We start from the raw sequence: 18,165 nt of genomic DNA, 5'->3' as shown, positions 1-18,165 counted from the left end.
CAATAGCATCAGAATGAAAGACTAAACACTCATATGAATGAGGAACAGTTTACAACATCAAAGTCAGCAAATCCATTAGGAGCTTCTACTGCTGCTTTCCCAGGATTTGTAGGGGGTGAAAACAACACTGACATTTCTAAAAAAGAAAATCCTGGGGGGGGGGGAAAAAACATACAAAATGCCACATGTGTCACTGCCATAAATCTACATGTAATGTTTTTTCCAGGAAAGTTTTACGCATGGAACTAAAAGTTCAAAAGGAGACAAGTATTTACATTTGGAGGTGTAGGTATAGATTATGAGAAACTTGAAACAAGCAGAAGTACAGACCATGACTAGATCCTGAATGATGGATGGGAGCAATTTAACTAAATAGCAGTCTCCCACTATCACCCAGGGCAATAACATTGCATATACCTACAAAGGAGTAAAGGGAAGACTAATGATCACCCAGACTTTGATAAACACATTTTGAACATGCAGCATGTTGCCAATGATTAGATTGGAGAGCTTTATAGCAGCAGGTTATGTCCTCTCAGTTAAGGGCATACGGGCAGATTCAGGGAGATTAGTCTCCTCTTCTTCGGGGTGACTAATATCCCCGAACTGCCTCCCCTAACTTCCCGCTGGCTATAATGAAAAATCACCAGCGGGATGGCACTTGCAGCGCTTAGTTTTCTGAAGTTGCCCGAAGTTTCATCGTGAGGCAACTAATCCCCCCGAATCTGCCTGTGTGCCCTTACCCTCAAAAAAACAGGATAAACTACAAATGTGATATACGTAACGGTTTCACCAGCAACAATGTTTTTACACCACCCAAAGGAAACCAGTAAGGTCTTATTCCAGCAATGCAGTGACAAAGAACACAGACATTGTTACATATAACGTAAACACAACTACACAATATTAAGCCCTGAATTGCATTCTAAGCTCAAACCTCAGGGGCCACATCACCACTACTGACTATTATCACTACTGTTTTTCATACACACGGAATTACTGAACGGTGGGTTAAAGGACAAAGAAAGTTAAACTAAAGAAATAGGTAGAAATGTTGTACGTTATGTTTTTTGCTTCTGTACAAGCCCAAGGCAACCACAGCCCTTTAACAGTAAAGATTGGTGTCTCCAAAGATGCCTCAGTAGCTGCTGCTGTCACTTACTGAGCTTAGGGAGCCACTTACAATATACAGTACACATAGAATAGAAATGTCACAATATAAGGCTGATTAGTAATTAATACACATAATTACGACATGGCAGCACAGAAACCAGTGCAATTAGCATCAGAATTGAATAATCAGCAAACCTGTAGCATCAGCTTCAGGGATGGGCGAATTTGACCCGTTTCGCTTCGCCAAAAATTCGCCGCCGGGGAAATGTCGCAGACGCCCATTAAAGTCTATGGGCGTCAAAAAAATTTTGTCACGCGGCAAAACTGTTTTGACGCACGTCTTTTTTTTTGACGCACGCTGCCATACGAGTCTATGGGCGTCATTTTTTCGGCGAAACGAGGCGAAAAAATTCGCCCATCCCTAATCAGCTTATATTACAGCCAGGGAAGCTCATTTTCTGCTGGATAATTAGTGACGAGCCCTAAGCTTAGCTTCTCAACAGCCAATCAGAGCCCACTGAGCATGTGAGTGTCACAGACACTTTCCAAGATGGTGACCCCCTGTGACAAGTTTGAAGTCCTGGATCATTGCTGCTATTGACAAGCTCAAACTTTAGCCTCGTGCAATAAGTCCATTGTATGGAACATGGCATTTTTAGAGTTTAGTTGTCCTTTAAAGGGTTTAACTCCCCCATCTATAAAATGAATGCTTCAAACTGTAATAAACTACACTCCAAAGGATACTACTAGCTATACACTTGTTGTGGTTATCATCCAGGCTCATTCACTTCAACCATGTTACATCAAGAGTCTATTTAATAATATATAGCTTACATTATCTATTCATTATTAAATAATGTTCATTTATACCTCAAAGTCCCTAAATGAAGTGTGTAGCAAACAGACACTGAAAACCTATCCATTAAATCCCATCCCTGGTCAAACTACAAATCTTTACGCATTAAATGCAGTTGTTTTGTGCTGCGCACAACGGGCGGCTTTTGCACATGCGGGTAGAAGCTATTCAGGATAGTTATGGTATTGATTTGGTTCACCAGTCTTTTAACCTCCTCCTGAGCAATACAAAGCCAGTAATTGCTTTATTCAAAACGTCCTAATCCTTTACTTGTACTGTGCTTAAAGGCTTATTTAACCAATGCCATGCTGGATAAGCCTACTATAGCTTACTCTGTATGGAAGCACAGGGATAGCAATACGCTGGAATGAAATTTCTGCATTTATTGGAGCTCAAGCATGCGTTCACATTCAGTCTGTTTTGTACACAGTAAAACAAAAAATGCTATACCACAATACTCGTCTTACAGTCGTCCATTAAAGCCCTTGGCAACTAGAAATATCTTTCTGTGAGATTAAATGAACCAGTCTGTGATCCTCAAGCAGCTGCACGGCCATGGATACATGCCTAGTACTGAGGCACATGCACGTTGCATTGATTTCAAAGCATTCCGAAGGGCAGCATTCCACTGCTTATTAAAATGCCTTTATTAAGCCATTTTTTGGGACACAGAGAGCAACATTTCAAATCTTCACAGCTCTAGGACAAAGAGTGCGGTTGCACAGTAAAAATTTTGCAACCACATTTCCCAGCATGCCTAGTCATTAGATGTCATGCCATGCTGGTAGTTCCAAGGACACTTAAAGGGATCCTGTCATCGGAAAACATGTTTTTTTCAAAACGCATCAGTTAATAGTGCTACTCCAGCAGAATTCTGCACTGAAATCCATTTCTCAAAAGAGCAAACAGATTTTTTTATATTCAATTTTGAAATCTGACATGGGGCTAGACATTTTGTCAATTTCCCAGCTGCCCCTGGTCATGTGACTTGTGCCTGCACTTTAGGAGAGAAATGCTTTCTGGCAGGCTGCTGTTTTTCCTACTCAATGTAACTGAATGTGTCTCAGTGGGACCTGGATTTTACTATTGAGTGTTGTTCTTAGATCTACCAGGCAGCTGTTATCTTGTGTTAGGGAGCTGCTATCTGGTTACCTTCCCATTGTTCTTTTGTTTGGCTGCTGGGGGGGGGGGGGGATGGAGGGGGTGATATCACTCCAACTTGCAGTACAGCAGTAAAGAGTGATTGAAGTTTATCAGAGCACAAGTCACATGACCAGGGGCAGCTGGGAAATTGACAAAATGTCTAGCCCCATGTCAGATTTCAAAATTGAATATAAAAAAATCTGTTTTCTCTTTTGAGAAATTATTTCAGTGCAGAATTCTGCTGGAGCAGCACTATTAACTGATTCATTTTGAAAAAAAAGTGTTTTCCCATGACAGTATCCCTTTAAAGTCCCCATAGACGCAAAGATTTTTCTTGCCGAACGACCAATTTTAGGGAAGTCCGACCGATCTTCCGAAATTATTGTGCGGTTAGTGGGATTCGAACAATCGAACATCTTATGATTTTTCCGCCGACATCTGTCGGGAAATTGATTGGCCAGGTTAAAAAAATCTTTGTCAGTCCCAGTGCAATGTATCTATGTTTGCAGGGCCAAGCAGCTCCCCTTTGTTTTCCTGCCAAATTGGTCTTTTTAGTTGATGGTCAATTCGTACGATCGTTCAGAGAAGATTGTGGTCTCACGATGAGGATCTGATCTTTTAAAAATCTCAACATCTATGGCCAGCTTTAGAAACTCTAACTGACAGACTGAGATGGGACAGTCAGGTTGGCAAAACAGTCAGGTTTAGAAACTTCAAGTAACAATTACAGGTATGGAACCTGTTATCCAGAATGCTCGGGACCTGGGGTTTTCCGGATAATGGGGTTTTCCGGATAATGGATCTTTCCGTAATTTGGGTCTTCATGCCTTAAGTCTACTAGAAATTAATTTAAACATTAAATAAACCCAATAGGCTGGTTTTGCTTCCAATAAGGATTAATTATATCTTAGTTGGGATCAAGTACAAGCTACTCTTTTATTATTACAGAGAAAAAGGAAATCATTTTTAAAAATTTGGATTTTTTGGATAAAATGGAGTCTATGGGAGACAGCCATTCCGTAATTTGGAGCTTTCTGGATATTGGGTTTCCGGATGAGGGATCCTATACCTGTACTTACAAAAGCAGAACTATCAGCAAAAAAACGATCAACGTGACCTATATGTATCTTTTAATGTAGATTGATATTTGAAAAGAAAATTTTTAGTGTCAGTATCACTATATTTAGATTAGAAATCTAAATCATTAGATTTAGATTTTTTTTTTTTAAAGTTTTTTTTTTTTTTTTTAAACTAATGCACATTGCAGGGAGAGGCAATGCAAGAAAGTTTTGGGGGGGCTTTTGGTAGGGGGGGAGTTTAGTTTGAGGGGAACACTTTTTATGTCTAAGATATCTTTGGAGCTACAGCTGATTGGCTACTTTAGCAATATGTTCGTATGTGTGTCATCTTGTTTTAAGCTAATGGAGACCCTGGCCAAATTTTAGGCCTCAAAAGTGGATGAATAAGTCCAACATGTTGCAGAACAACTAGTATGAAAAAAAAAATACTAAGCAACATGATTTTTTTATGTAATTTAAAGCTGCACCTATGCACAATTGTACAAACTGTCAGCTCTTTAGTCAAGGTCAAGCAAAACACCAGTTATTGGTGCTCCATAAACATTAAATCATTTTGAAGTGCCTTTTTTTTTTAATAAGAATATGATGGATTGATTTTAGATAATACATTTATGTTTCATTTTGCACAGTAGTGAATTTCTTCTCCATATAAGATTTCAAACTAAATTACACAAGAACGAGTTCTCATTTAGCTCCCAAATTCCCTAAATGGAAAAAGTAAGAAATCCATTATTTCAACCACACTCCCTCCTTTTATTTCATACTCCACAGGAAGGAATATAGAGCCAGCTCAAGCTGGGATGATTTCAGCATGTGAAAGAGAAACACATTCACTAGAGCTAAGTCAGCACACAATCTGTCCTCAATCAGCCTGGCTGATAATAATAATAATAATAATAATGATAGTAATAGGTTTTGTTTACAGCTTGCACCTGCAGAGAGCATCCCAAACCCACGGACCACTAACTGACCACTGCAAATCCAAAGAAGGGCATGATCTAAATAAAAACTATACCATATTTACTTAAAAAATCTCAACTTTCTATCTCTAAATCTTGAATCTGTTCAATTGCATTGCTTACGAGCATCAATTTTTTATTGCTAAAATGTTGAATGATGGGACCAACACAGAAGAGAAGAATTAACGCTCCTAGCAAGCAATTTAGTTGGAAAAGCCTTTTGGGGGAATGTAATATTGTTAACGCAAAAATCATTTACAATGCGAATAAATGTTTGCAAAGTGGAAAATTAGTCCCTGGCATTAGAGTACTGGGCAGAACGGATTTCTAAGACCCGGACCCGACCACACAACCCGCATATTTTCCCACTTTGATCCGCCAACGGAAACCGCAACTGCCTTATCCGCAACCTGGCCCACAACCCGCTGACCACCATCAAGCAGGAAGTGATTGTGCTGCAAACTGGAAGTGATGTCATAAACTGTGGGCGGGGACAGAAACAGGTACCCGACCCTGCTGCAGGACTCTACCTTGCTTACACTTTGCAATCTCTATCCTACTGTTGGATGAGGGGGGCAAACATTATAGTTTATGATAGTGCACAGAGTATGTAATAAAACTTCTTAATTTAAAAAGTTGTTACATTTGCTCCAAAATTTTACTCGAGTTTTCAGCTGACAGTCGGATAAATGTAGTTCTTACCTGCGATTTCTCCTTCACTTCCTGTATCTTCAGAACATCCGACACGTCGCATGCGTTTTGTTGCATGGCAACGTGTCGGCTCAAGCCGCACCGTGGAGTTCTACCCAGACTGCTGCTATTTCCCCAACAATGGCAGTGGGAAGTGCAAATGCAATAGGTAATAAAAATAAAAAATGTAAATAATAAAAAAAATTGGATATAAGCAGTAGTGATGCACCAAATCCAGGATTTGGTTCGGGATTCAGGCAGGATTAGGCCTTTTTCAGCAGGATTCGGATTTGGCCGAATCCTTCTGCCAGGCTGAACCGAATTTGCATATGCAAATTAGGGACGAGGAAAGGAAATTGCGTGACTTTTTGTCACAAAACAAGGAAGTAAAAAATGTTTTCCCCTTACCACCCCTAATTTGCATATGCAAATTAGGATTCGTGATCCTTTGTACCCTGCTTGATTTTTATTGTGTACATTAAATTTAGGATTCCTGCATTTAAAGGACATAGTATATCTCTGACTTGGATGAGAAAATGTAAGAAATTTCAGCCGAAACCAGCAATGCATTCTGGGAAACACTATACAGCAAATGAAAGGACAAAATAACAGGGTGTCAAATGTGCAGAAAAGCAGCCAACTTAAAAAAATCTTATATAATCACAGCACAAGCCAGTGTGTGCCAAAAAAGGGATAGAATTTAAAGAGCTTTCCAACAACTCAGGTATTAAGTAAAGCAACTAAAAATAAATGAGGTATATTACATTTTATAAATAGCTCTACCTCTCTGTCTCACATTTTTTTTTTTTTTTTTTTTTTTTTTTACAAGTGCTCAAATTATATTTAATTATTTACAAGAATAGTTACTCATATAAGGCAATGAGCCAGAGTTATACTGTATACCTACAAGATGACAGTATATCGGTTTTATTATTATAAAAGTTCCATTATTCCGACGGCAACCTCCATACAAAAAATATGCAGGACAAACTGTGGTGTCACTAGATACTCTGTAATGTTTATTGGGTGTGTATGAGTACACTTAGAGGCACATTAATCAAAGGTCGAATTTTGAATTCATGCGAGTTTTTAAAAACTCCCCTAAACCCCCATAAATTTGAAATTCCAAATTAATTAAGATTAAGAGATTTATCATACTCTGGCCCTTTAAGAACTCGAATTCGACTATTTGTCACCTAAAACCTGCTGAATTGCTGTTTTAGTCAATCTGAATCAATTTGGAGTTGTTTTGTTCCTTCCTGACATTCGAGTTTTTTTTCAGAGAAAAAACTCGAATCGAGTTTTGGCAACATCGACAACAGAGCGGATCTCTAAGTCTATGGCCTCCTTTAGGATGGTAAAGAAGGCCAAAACATCTTTAAATGAATTGTTCAGTGTAAAAATAAAAACTGTATAAATAGATAGGCTGGGCAATATAAAACATGTATCTAATATAGTTAGTTAGGCAAAAATGTATAAAGGCTGGAGTGACTGGATGTGTAACATAATAGCCAGAACACTACTTCCTGCTTTGCAGCTCTCTTGGTTTCCACTGATTGGTTAACAGGCAGTAGCCAATCATTGACTTGAGGGAGGGCCGACTGGATCATAACTGTTGCTTTTGAATCTGAGCTGAATGCTGAGGATCAATTACAAACTCGCTGAACAGTTATGTCCCATGTTGCCCCGCTTATAGTCGCTGACTAACTCAGAGTTAGAGAGCTGAAAAGCAGGAAGTAGTGTTCTGGCTATTATGTTACACATCCACTCACTCCAGCCTTTATACATTACATTTTTAGCTATATAACTATACTAGAAAAAAAATTGCACAGCCTATTTACCCAGTTTTTATTTTTACTCTGAACTGTTCTTTTAAAAGTAAACAACACACTTTACCTTCCTGCACATGGGCATTATTTTTATATGAAGCTAAAGTTTTGACCTTTTAAAAACCAAAAGCAGCACAAAATAATCTGTATTTCAGTAGCTTGCCCTGTACAATACACGACCAGCAACTTCTTTCAGGTTTGAACATAACACAATTTGCCACAGGGCATCTAACAAAGCAAATGTGCCTCTAGCCTCACAAATGAATAGGCCTTGCATTCTGCTTTTGTGTTGAGCAGTTTAAAGAGGGTTTTTATAAAAACAGGATTTGCATTCAATAAAGGTAAATGGAAAAAAACACCTAGCAGTAATCACCCTGTTAAACAAGTGAGGTTACTTTCTCTTTATTTCTAGAAATGCTCAGGACAATACACAGTTATTGGTTGTTCTGCACAAAGAGCCGTATTTAAACAGCTCCCGTATTGTTTACTCTGCGGAGGTTAAAATGAATGAAATAATGAATCTACTGGGTCAATTGTGAAAAGATTGTTCATTTTACAGTTCAATGAAGCATGAGAACAGTTGTTTAAGGGTTCGGGGAGATTTAGTCGCCTGGCTTCTATTTCCGAAGTTGCCTCGCGAGGAAACTACGGGCGACTTCGAAAATCAAAGCGCCGCGAGTGCATTGGCGCTGTCGTTTTGTTGCAGTGAGAACGACCATGTAGTCCTAAAGGCTAAAAAAGTAGCTTAAAATAAAATATGTACCAAGCCTAAGGTGGCCATAGACGCAAAGATCCGCTCGTTTGGCAACATCGCCAAACGAGTGGATCTTTATCTGATGTGCCATTAACAGGCATGGCTATATCGGGGGTAATCTGATTGTTCGGCCGTATTGCCGAACTATCCGATCACGATGTGCCATGGGCTCCGACGGGATCGGGCGGGTCAAAATCAAACCTGACCGATCTCCGCCGGACGAAAGATGTCGGCACACGCCATACACGATCCTCGATTCGTACGATAGGATGTGTGTGTCTATGGCCACCTTTACTTTCTCACTTTTATAAAATATGACTTGCCCTATAATAAACCATCTGAATTTTTAATTACAAGAACTGTACAGCTGGGAACTGTAAATCTCTCCCTTAATGCATCGATGTACAGTGCTAAAAACACAAATTGCAGGAAAAGGATTCATTTAGCTAAGCACACAAAGAAAACAATGAAGCAGGCACACATCGTGGGAGCAAGGAAAGAATAGTGTAACAATGAAGTGATCTACCAAGTGGGACAATCAACATCTGAGTTGCTGGACACATACTATAATAAAAAATCTGGTTGTTTCACTGTGAACTCCCAAACACAGACAAGAAGGTGATGAAGGCTGATGTTTCAGTAATAGCAGAATGAAAGCATGTCATACCGCAGTATATTGTGAAAACATTAGATTGCTTGACTTAACGAGAAAGACAACAGCAAGGGGAACATGAAAGATCCAAGTGACCGTTCTTTTATAAGAGCGCAGCACATAATCATCTTAAATGGCAGATTAAAGTGAAAAAGGGCGAAAGCAGCCGTTCAGAATACAAGATTGAATGAACTCCATAGTTATATATTAATGAAAACGAAAACGGATTGTCAATATTAATAATAATAATCATACATTGCACTGCATTTGTATCAAAACACATTCTGCTTATTTGGGTGTACTTGCTGATAGAGAGAGGGTTAATGCACAGTCTAGAAATGAAACAATAACTCTGCATTGACCAGGACTTGAATATTTCATTACATGTATTTGCCCTTGTTTATATTAAGTGATCCACCTACAATTTGGCAAAACGTACATTAACCTTCCCACAAGATCAGTTCACTACAAAGCATAGGAATTGTTTAAACAAATCAAATAAGTCACCCCAATGCAATTGACAAAAATACCAAGGTGTGCAGGGAGCGAGTGCAAGGGTGCGTGCGAGTTCGGGGTACGAGTTCAGATAGAAATCACTGGCAAGTAGAGGATGCTGTTTTCCAGTGAATGCAGCAGGAGGCTTGCTCTGTAGACAGTCGATAAAATTCTCATAAACACCAGCCCTTAAAGGGGAAAAAAAATTTTTTTTCAAAATGAATCAGTTAATAGTGCTGCTCAAGCAGAATTCTGCACTGAAATCCATTTCTCAAAAGAGCAAACAGATTTTTTTATATTCAATTTTGAAATCTGACATGGGGCTAGACATATTGTCAATTTCCCAGCTGCCCCAAGGCATGTCACTTGTGCTCTGATAAACTTCAATCACTCTTTACTGCTGTACTGCAAGTTGGAGTGATATCACCCCATCCCTTTCCCCCCCAGCAGCCGAACAAAAGAACAATGGGAAGGTAACCAGATAGCAGCTCCCTAACACAAGATAACAGCTGCCTGGTAGATCTAAGAACAACACTCAATAGTAAAAACCCATGTCCCACTGAGACACATTCAGTTACATTGAGAAGGAAAAACAGCAGCCTGCCAGAAAGCATTTCTCTCCTAAAGTGCAGGCACAAGTCACATGACTGGGGACAGCTGGGAAATTGACAAAATGTCTAGCCCCATGTCAGATTTCAAAACTGAATATAAAAAAATCTGTTTGCTCTTTTGAGAAATGGATTTCAGTGCAGAATTCTGCTGGAGCAGCACTATTAACTGATGTGTTTTGAAAAAAACATGGTTTTTTTTTTCAGATGACAGGATCCCTTTAAGCTCTAGTGCTGGATAAAATAAGGAGCTTCACCAGAGAACCCAGAACCAAAAGGGCCTTGCTCCAGGGCCCCCAGTCGAGGCAATCTTTCTTTGCTTACGTTCCTCCAGAGAGATCAAACAGACCTTGATCCATTACTACAAGACACATGGCTTTGCAAAAGCACTATAAAACAATACGTGACCATAGCCAGGCCTACAGGCATGATGTTTTTGTAAAACAATCCAGAAAGGGGAAGACTGAGCAATTGAGTGGCTCTTGTCTGACATATGCAATGTGTATCATTAGCTTTTCCCCCAGTACATGCTTTAACCTGAACTTAAAGCTCTGCTACAGCCATAGAAGTAGACTGCCTTTCAGAACCAATGCAAAGTGCTGCCATCAGAAATCTTGTAGCCCTGAGTATTGTGCCCTTGAATGCCCATAAGCCAGTTTTCTACCCCAGTGGCAACCCTGCCAATACTTTTATCTGCCAACTACAAATTTTAATAAAGAGGCACAGCAGATATACAATACTGAATGGCAAAGCTGTATATAACAGCAAGCTAGGGGAGAATATTTATTCCTCTCCCTTCCCAGGAACTTGGCCAGTTCACTTTTAGCAGTTAAGGGGAGGCAGCAGTCCTCAAATCACCTTTGGTGCCACAAGAGCCTGCCATTGATTTCTATATTTAAGCACAATATTTCTAGCAAAAGCTAGCCCACCTCTTAATCTGCACTGTAATCCTCACAATGCATGAAACACTCAAGAACAAAACACTATATTATATTAAAAAGGCATATTTTGAAATATGCAAAGTAACATTTTAAATTTGAACTTGCCATTATAAACAGCAAATGCAATGAATCAATGTATTTTTAAAGGGTGCGAAACAAGTTAGACTATGATGGTGGTACAGCAATAAGCTTCTCCTTTATGCCCGAAGCCAGTGCAAAGTATATTTTTTCCATAATTAAAGGGATCCTGTCATCGGAAAACATGTTTTTTTCAAAACGCATCAGTTAATAGTGCTGCTCCAGCAGAATTCTGCACTGAAATCCATTTCTCAAAAGAGCAAACAGATTTTTTTATATTCAATTTTGAAATCTGACATGGGGCTAGACATATTGTCAATTTCCCAGCTGCCCCTGGTCATGTGACTTGTGCCTGCACTTTAGGAGAGAAATGCTTTCTGGCAGGCTGCTGTTTTTCCTTCTCAATGTAACTGAATGTGTCTCAGTGGGACATGGGTTTTTACTATTGAGTGTTGTTCTTAGATCTACCAGGCAGTTGTTATCTTGTGTTAGGGAGCTGCTATCTGGTTACCTTCCCATTGTTCTGTTGTTTGGCTGCTGGGGGGAAAAGGGAGGGGGGTGATATCACTCCAACTTGCAGTACAGCAGTAAAGAGTGATTGCAGTTTATCAGAGCACAAGTCACATGACTTGGGGCAGCTGGGAAATTGACAAAATGTCTAACCTCATGTCAGATTTCAAAATTAAATATAAAAAAATCTGTTTGCTCTTTTGAGAAATGGATTTCAGTGCAGAATTCTGCTGGAGCAGCACTATTAACTGATTCATTTTGAAAAAAAAAAAACTAATAAAAAAAGACTAATATCTGCCACTGTGTTCACCCTATCCGTACATACAGACGGAAGGGCACCATGCTTTGGCACACACAGGCTGGATTTTCAAATCTCCTTTTCCTGGAGCAGCTGTCAGCCATTGTGCCCCATTTGGTATCACCACATCTGCCAACGGACACTTCCAAACCAGAGCATGAGTTTCGCAGCAGGGAAATATTTGGAAGGCAGTACCTACACTTGGCCAATTTACTGGCCACTAGATGAACTACCTATGGACAATACATAGGCAGCTCCTTCTCACAATTAAATATATATAAAATATAAAGAAATGGAATGTTCAGTGTGCATACATGAAGACTTACTCTTCCTATAATGCTTATTTTACACAAACAAAAGAGCCAGGTATCCACAATAATAATGATACTGGCAGGTGACTGACTCAATTGTGACGGCATTTCAATTGCATCAACAGGCCTAGGTAGCAAGCTTTGTTTACAGCAATGATTCAAAAGGGCAAAGCAGTAAGTGTGATTCACAGAAAAATAACGTCTAGACTGAAATTAAAACTAAGATAGTGCTAGGATAGAAAGAAAAAGTGTGTTCCCCAGGAAGAATGGACAATTCAGCGGTGCAAAATGATAAAAGCACAGTTCTGTTCTGGAGAATCACCACTACACGGGGATGGCACACTTCGTTTTCACGCTCAGATTTGGGGAGATGAGTCGCCCGCGACAAGTCACCTCTACTTCGGGGCGACGAATCTCCCCAAACTGCCTCCCGCCGGCTAAAATGTAAATTGCTGGCAGGATGGCATTCGGATCGCTCCGTTTTCCGAAGACACGAAGTTGCCTCATGAGGAAACTTTGGGCGATTTCGGAAAATGAAGAGCTCCTAGTGCCATCCCGCCGACGATTTACATTCTAGCCGACAGGATGCAGTTCGGGGAGATTAGTCACCCTGAAGAAGAGGAGATTTGTCGCCGGGCGACTAATCTCTCTGAATCCGAGCGTGTGCGCTGACCCTAAGGGGCACATTTACCTAAGTTCGAATATCGAGGGTTAATTAACCCTCGATATTCGACCGTCGAAGTAAAATCCTTCGACTTCGAATATCGAAGTCGAAAGATTTACCGCTATTCCTACGATCGAACGATCTAAGGAATAATCGATCGAACGATTAAATCCTTTGAATCGAGCGATTCGAAGGATTTTAATCCATCGATCGAAGGATATTCCTTCGATCAGGAAATTGTTAGGAAGCCTATGGGGACCTTCCCCATAGGCTAACATTGGCCTCGGTAGGTTTTAGGTGGCGAAGAAGGTGGTCGAAGAGACAGTACTTCGACTATGGAATGGTCGAATATTCGAACGATTTTTAGTTTGAACCGTTTGATTAGAAGATGAAGGTCGTAGTCGAAGGTCGAAGTAGCCCATTCGATGGTCGAAGTAGCCATATTCGACCATTCGAAATTCAAACTTTTTTTCCTCTATTCCTTAACTCGAACTAAGTAAATGGGCCCCTAAATGTTACTCTATTTGAAATGAATGTAAATAGCAGTAAAGAAGGTTCGATGTATTAACATACTATGTGGCCCTCCGGCCACTACAAAAAACATTTCCCAGTGTTCGTAGCTGGGGTCAATTGCTTGCGGAACATGCTCGTAGTGGATGTTCATGCATTTTTCATCCCTGCTGCCCATGAATTCGATGTACTGGGTATACTTAGATAGCAGCCTGCCTATAAAAAGTCAGGTGGGGAAGCAGTGGGTCAAGGGGAAAACCCATGGTGAGAAGGAAAGTGAGCCAAGGGAAGCATGGCACATATATAGCATGGCACATATATATAGCAGAACTGACCTACTCTAGCTACAAATAGCTAACCTTCACTAATTACATTTAACCGACTCCTATGAACCTAAAATGTACATAGTTGTGTGAGGAGTAGGTCACTCTCAAGGACCAAACCTGAGGACTACTGATGTTGTTGATGTTAGTGCCACGCAGTGACAACATTCAGCAAAGGCTTCAATTATTATAAGGTGCAAACTAATAGAACTGCTTGTCACAGCAGGCGTACTAGTAAAATGTGTGCAATTAAAATGCACGGTATAAAAAATAAAGTACAGTACATATTGCGTCCTCTAATAAGGGAGACAGTGTATATGGTACAGGGCACATAGGCCCAATAGTCAAAGCTCATCAAAAACCATTAGAAAATATTACTATGATTACACGGTGTATTTATTTTTTTTACTTACAACTTTAATATCAAGTCTGTGGGAGCTACAGTTCACAATCTCTTGGGGATGAATAGTGGACATGCCACATTTGCTACATTTCCTGCACAAATAGACTATGTATTCAATTTGGGAAGTGGCAAGTGTAATATCGGAATATGGAAATTAAATGCTGTCATTATGGAACTATAGGTCATACATGCATTTCCCTGCTAGAACAAACAAATAAACTATGCTGGTCGACACACTGGAAGATCTAGGAACAAGAAGTTATGGCTTGAAGTTAAAAGTGCCAGTACCTTGCTGGCAGTTGCCGAGTCCTGCAAATAAAAGATGCGATTCATCATGAGAACAGGGCACTGTATTTCAGAAGGGTGACCTGAACATTAATAATAATGTAGAGCTATAGTAAACTGAGTGGCTTATTCCAACATATTTTTGTGCTCCGGATGAGACCTTTTTCTCAGGGGTAAAGCCCTTTGCGGTGTGGAGGCAGGGTGCAGTGGAACTGTAATAATGTACTATGCACAATAATTGAGCACCAGTGGTTCTTTAAGCTTAACCAAAGAACATAGTTTATTCAGCAGCTTCATCCACATAGGAGTTTGATAGAAATCAACAGGAACATAGCGCAACAGAGGATCGCATATACTCACAAGCATCAATGATCAGCTTAGTTCCTGCTGGCACAGCAGCAATTAAAGGTACACCCAAGCCTTTTCCCTAAATGGAACCCAGGAGAATCTCTACATATCTTAAGCTGGCTGATTTCCCCATCTCCCGACCTGCCACTAACCATTCAGATCAAATAAAGTAGTAAAAGAACAGATCAGCCGATGTTCTGCCCCTGACAGTAATCGTACGAAAGTTATGTCCGACAAAAGCTAGTGACGTCTCCCACTGAAAATCATACGATCGGCAATACACGCAGAGATATTATCAGCAGCCGACAGAAATCTTTTAACCTGTCCCATCGACCAAACGACTAGTCTCCGCGGTCCAAAAATCAAACGAATCCTCAATTTGTATGATTGGATCTTTGCGTCTATGGCCATCTTAAGTCTGTACACTTAAGGTGGCCATAGACTTAAAGATCTGCTCGTTTGGCGACATCGCCATACGAGCAGATCTTTCCCCGATATGCCACTAAACTGCGAGGCTATATCGGGGGTAATTCGATTGTTCGGCCGTATGGCCGAACGATCGAATTACGATGTGCCAAGTGGCTCCGACGGGTCGGTCGGATAAAAATCCAACCTTCCCGATTGATATAGTGGCCAGATATCGATCGGGATGACCCGTCGGAAGCCCCCATACACGGGCAGATAAGCTGTCAAATAGGTCCAAACGACTGATATCGGCAGCTTTATCTGCCCGTGTATGGCCAACATTAGTCCCTACTTCTGGGCAATTAGTACCCGGCATCTTAATCCCTCTAACTCTCTTCGTCGGAGCATTAGGGCAGAGACACATGATCAGATTTGGGGAGATTAGTTCCCCGGCGACAAATCTCCTCTTCGTGGGGCGACTAATCTCCCCAAACTGCCTTCCAGCCGGCTAGAATGAAAAATGACGGTGGGATGGCACTCTGATCGCTTCGTTTTCCAAAGTCACACAAAGTTGCCTAATGAGATACTTCGGAAAACAAAGCGTTCCGATTGCCATCCCTACATGAATCTAGATTTTAGCCAGTGGGAAGGCTTTTCGGGAGATTAGTCGCCAAAGAAGAGATTTGTCGCCGGGCGACTAATCTGCCTGAATCTGACTGTGTGTCTCTGCCCTTAGGTTGCTCAACTAAATAACCTGTCTATCACTCCTAGAGTGACCTATCACAGAGAATAGCTTATTCTTTACTAGGCCTAATGTACCTAGGTTCCACTACCCATTCCCTTCCTGCCAGAATAATGAAATAGGCCCCCCATTAGGACCCATTTAGGCATCCATAACACTGGTGAATTGCCTGCCAATATTACTACGGGTGGCTAATTTACTAGACCCCTACAATAATATACTTATATCAGTACTTACAATATGTGCCAACGGTGCAAGATGGATGTGGTACATAATATGAGGGAAATTGGGGTGCGGCACATTAATATCGATTACCAGAAACTATGAATACATGGTAGCACTGTACAATGGCAGAACACGCTAGGAGCAGAACACTACAGAACACTACGGGCAGAACTCGCTACGGGCAGAACTCGCTACGGGCAGAACTCGCTACGGGCAGAACACTCTGGGCAGAACACTACAGAACACTCTGGGCAGAACTCGCTACGGGCAGAACACTACAGAACACTATGGGCACAACACTACAGAACACTATGGGCAGAACTCTACGGGCACAACACTACGGGCACAACACTACGGGCACAACACTACGGGCACAACACTACGGGCACAACATTAGGTGGAAATAGTGATCCAGAGACCTGGGCATCACAGAAAGGCTTCGGGGGGAAAGACTAATGGAGCTCAGGGACGTCCAGTGTGTGACCCTCCTCCCAGAATCCCCTGCAAGTCTCAAGTGTTGAACAATAACTAGAGGGAGTCACGTGGTACATTAGTGAGAGTCACAGTCACAACATCTTCACTCCAGTGTCTCCATGAGACAAAAGCCGCTCAGCGTTGCCTCCTCCTCCTCCTCCTCCTCCTCCTCCTCCTGCACAAGGACAACAGCTGTGGGGTCGGCGCCCTTTGTACATCAGCCCCGCAATACAGGGAGACATTTGTAGCAAAGCATTTAGTTAGTGTAGCAGCTCCCTGCACATAAATACAGTGGGACTGAGCTGTGAGTATAAATATATAATTATATATCCATGAGACTGAGAATACAATGTCTCTGCAGCATCTCCAGCAGCAGTAGAACACACACAAGTCATACCTGGGATTGTGTCAGGGCTCCTCCTGCAGCTCTCACAGACCCTCATTGTCCGCACACAAATCAGCAGCTTCCAGAGCCCGCGATAACCCCTCCCCCATCTCTTCTACGGGCCCCTGTCCGTCAACATCCCCACGGCAACCGACACGTTCTCCGCCCGGTCCTCCCGGACTCCGTTTTCCTCTTGCCCAAGTTAAGAACAAAGTTACTCCCCGCCCGCTCTCGCTCAGCCGCTGCGGCAAACTCTCGCGAGACTTTACAGCGGGCAAGATGGCAGCAGGCGGTGGAGAGGGCGGGACGGGTTGCTATGGTGACAGGGCAGCTTGGTAATAGAAGCCACCCAGGGGTGCTGATTAGCCGCTTCCCTGCTGAGGGGGAGTAACTGCTGCTCAATCAGGGTTTAATGGGGGCAGCAGTTGTGCTCAAGAAGGAATTTTGCCAAGAATTAATCTCATAACTTCAATACAGTGTTCTTATAATCTCCCCATCTTTATATGGCGCTGACATGTATCATAAATGTGTATTTTACTGTTATTTTCATATCAGTTTAATGGAAAATCAAAAATCTCTATGAAATACATTTGAAACACCACCAGGAGACAATAATCCTGCCTGTGTTCATTTTATTTGAATCTAATAAGAGGTTTCAATGTAAAGCAGACCAAGGGGCAGATTTACTAACAGGCTAAAAGCCGCCGCTTCGCATCCAGGCGCAAATTTACTAAAGCGCGAAGTGACTAACGCTGGCGTGACGTTATTTCGGAACTTTGCTGATTTACTAACGGTCGCTGGCGTAACTTCATAGCGAAGGAGATAGACTAGCGGTATTTCACTCCCTAACGCCTGGCGAATTTGCGCTCTGGCGAAGGGACGTAACTGCGCCAGACTTGCCTTCGCCACCTCAGACCAGGGGAAGTGCAATAGAGTAGATAGGAGTTCCCTATCTATCCCCAAAAAATAGTTAAAAAATTTTTCGAAGTCCCATAAAACGCCTGCAACTTTTCCTTTTTCAGGGTGATAGGCTGAAGAAAAGCATAATTTTTTTTGGGGTAACCGGCTTCCCTCCTACATTTCCT

At 41.4% G+C, this 18,165-nt stretch overlaps 1 protein-coding gene across 3 annotated transcripts in view; it reads right to left on the bottom strand.

Annotated features, from left to right (window-relative positions):
• sipa1l1.S (signal induced proliferation associated 1 like 1 S homeolog) overlaps nt 1-17,351 on the bottom strand; it is a 115,256-nt gene extending 97,905 nt beyond the window's left edge. The window contains exon 1 of one of the 3 annotated variants that reach the window (XM_041574748.1): nt 17,093-17,351. The gene's annotated coding sequence lies outside the window, so the exon portion shown is untranslated. The remainder of the gene's footprint in view (nt 1-17,092) is intronic. The other 2 variants (XM_018232243.2, XM_018232244.2) reach the window with 2 other exon arrangements.
• Nucleotides 17,352-18,165: the final 814 nt, after the last annotated feature.

This window comes from Xenopus laevis, chromosome 8S (genome assembly GCF_017654675.1).
Source record: "Xenopus laevis strain J_2021 chromosome 8S, Xenopus_laevis_v10.1, whole genome shotgun sequence".
Taxonomy (NCBI): Eukaryota; Metazoa; Chordata; class Amphibia; order Anura; family Pipidae; genus Xenopus; species Xenopus laevis.
The sequence above is the reverse complement of the archived record's forward strand: the minus strand, read 5'-3'. Positions and strand labels throughout refer to the sequence as shown.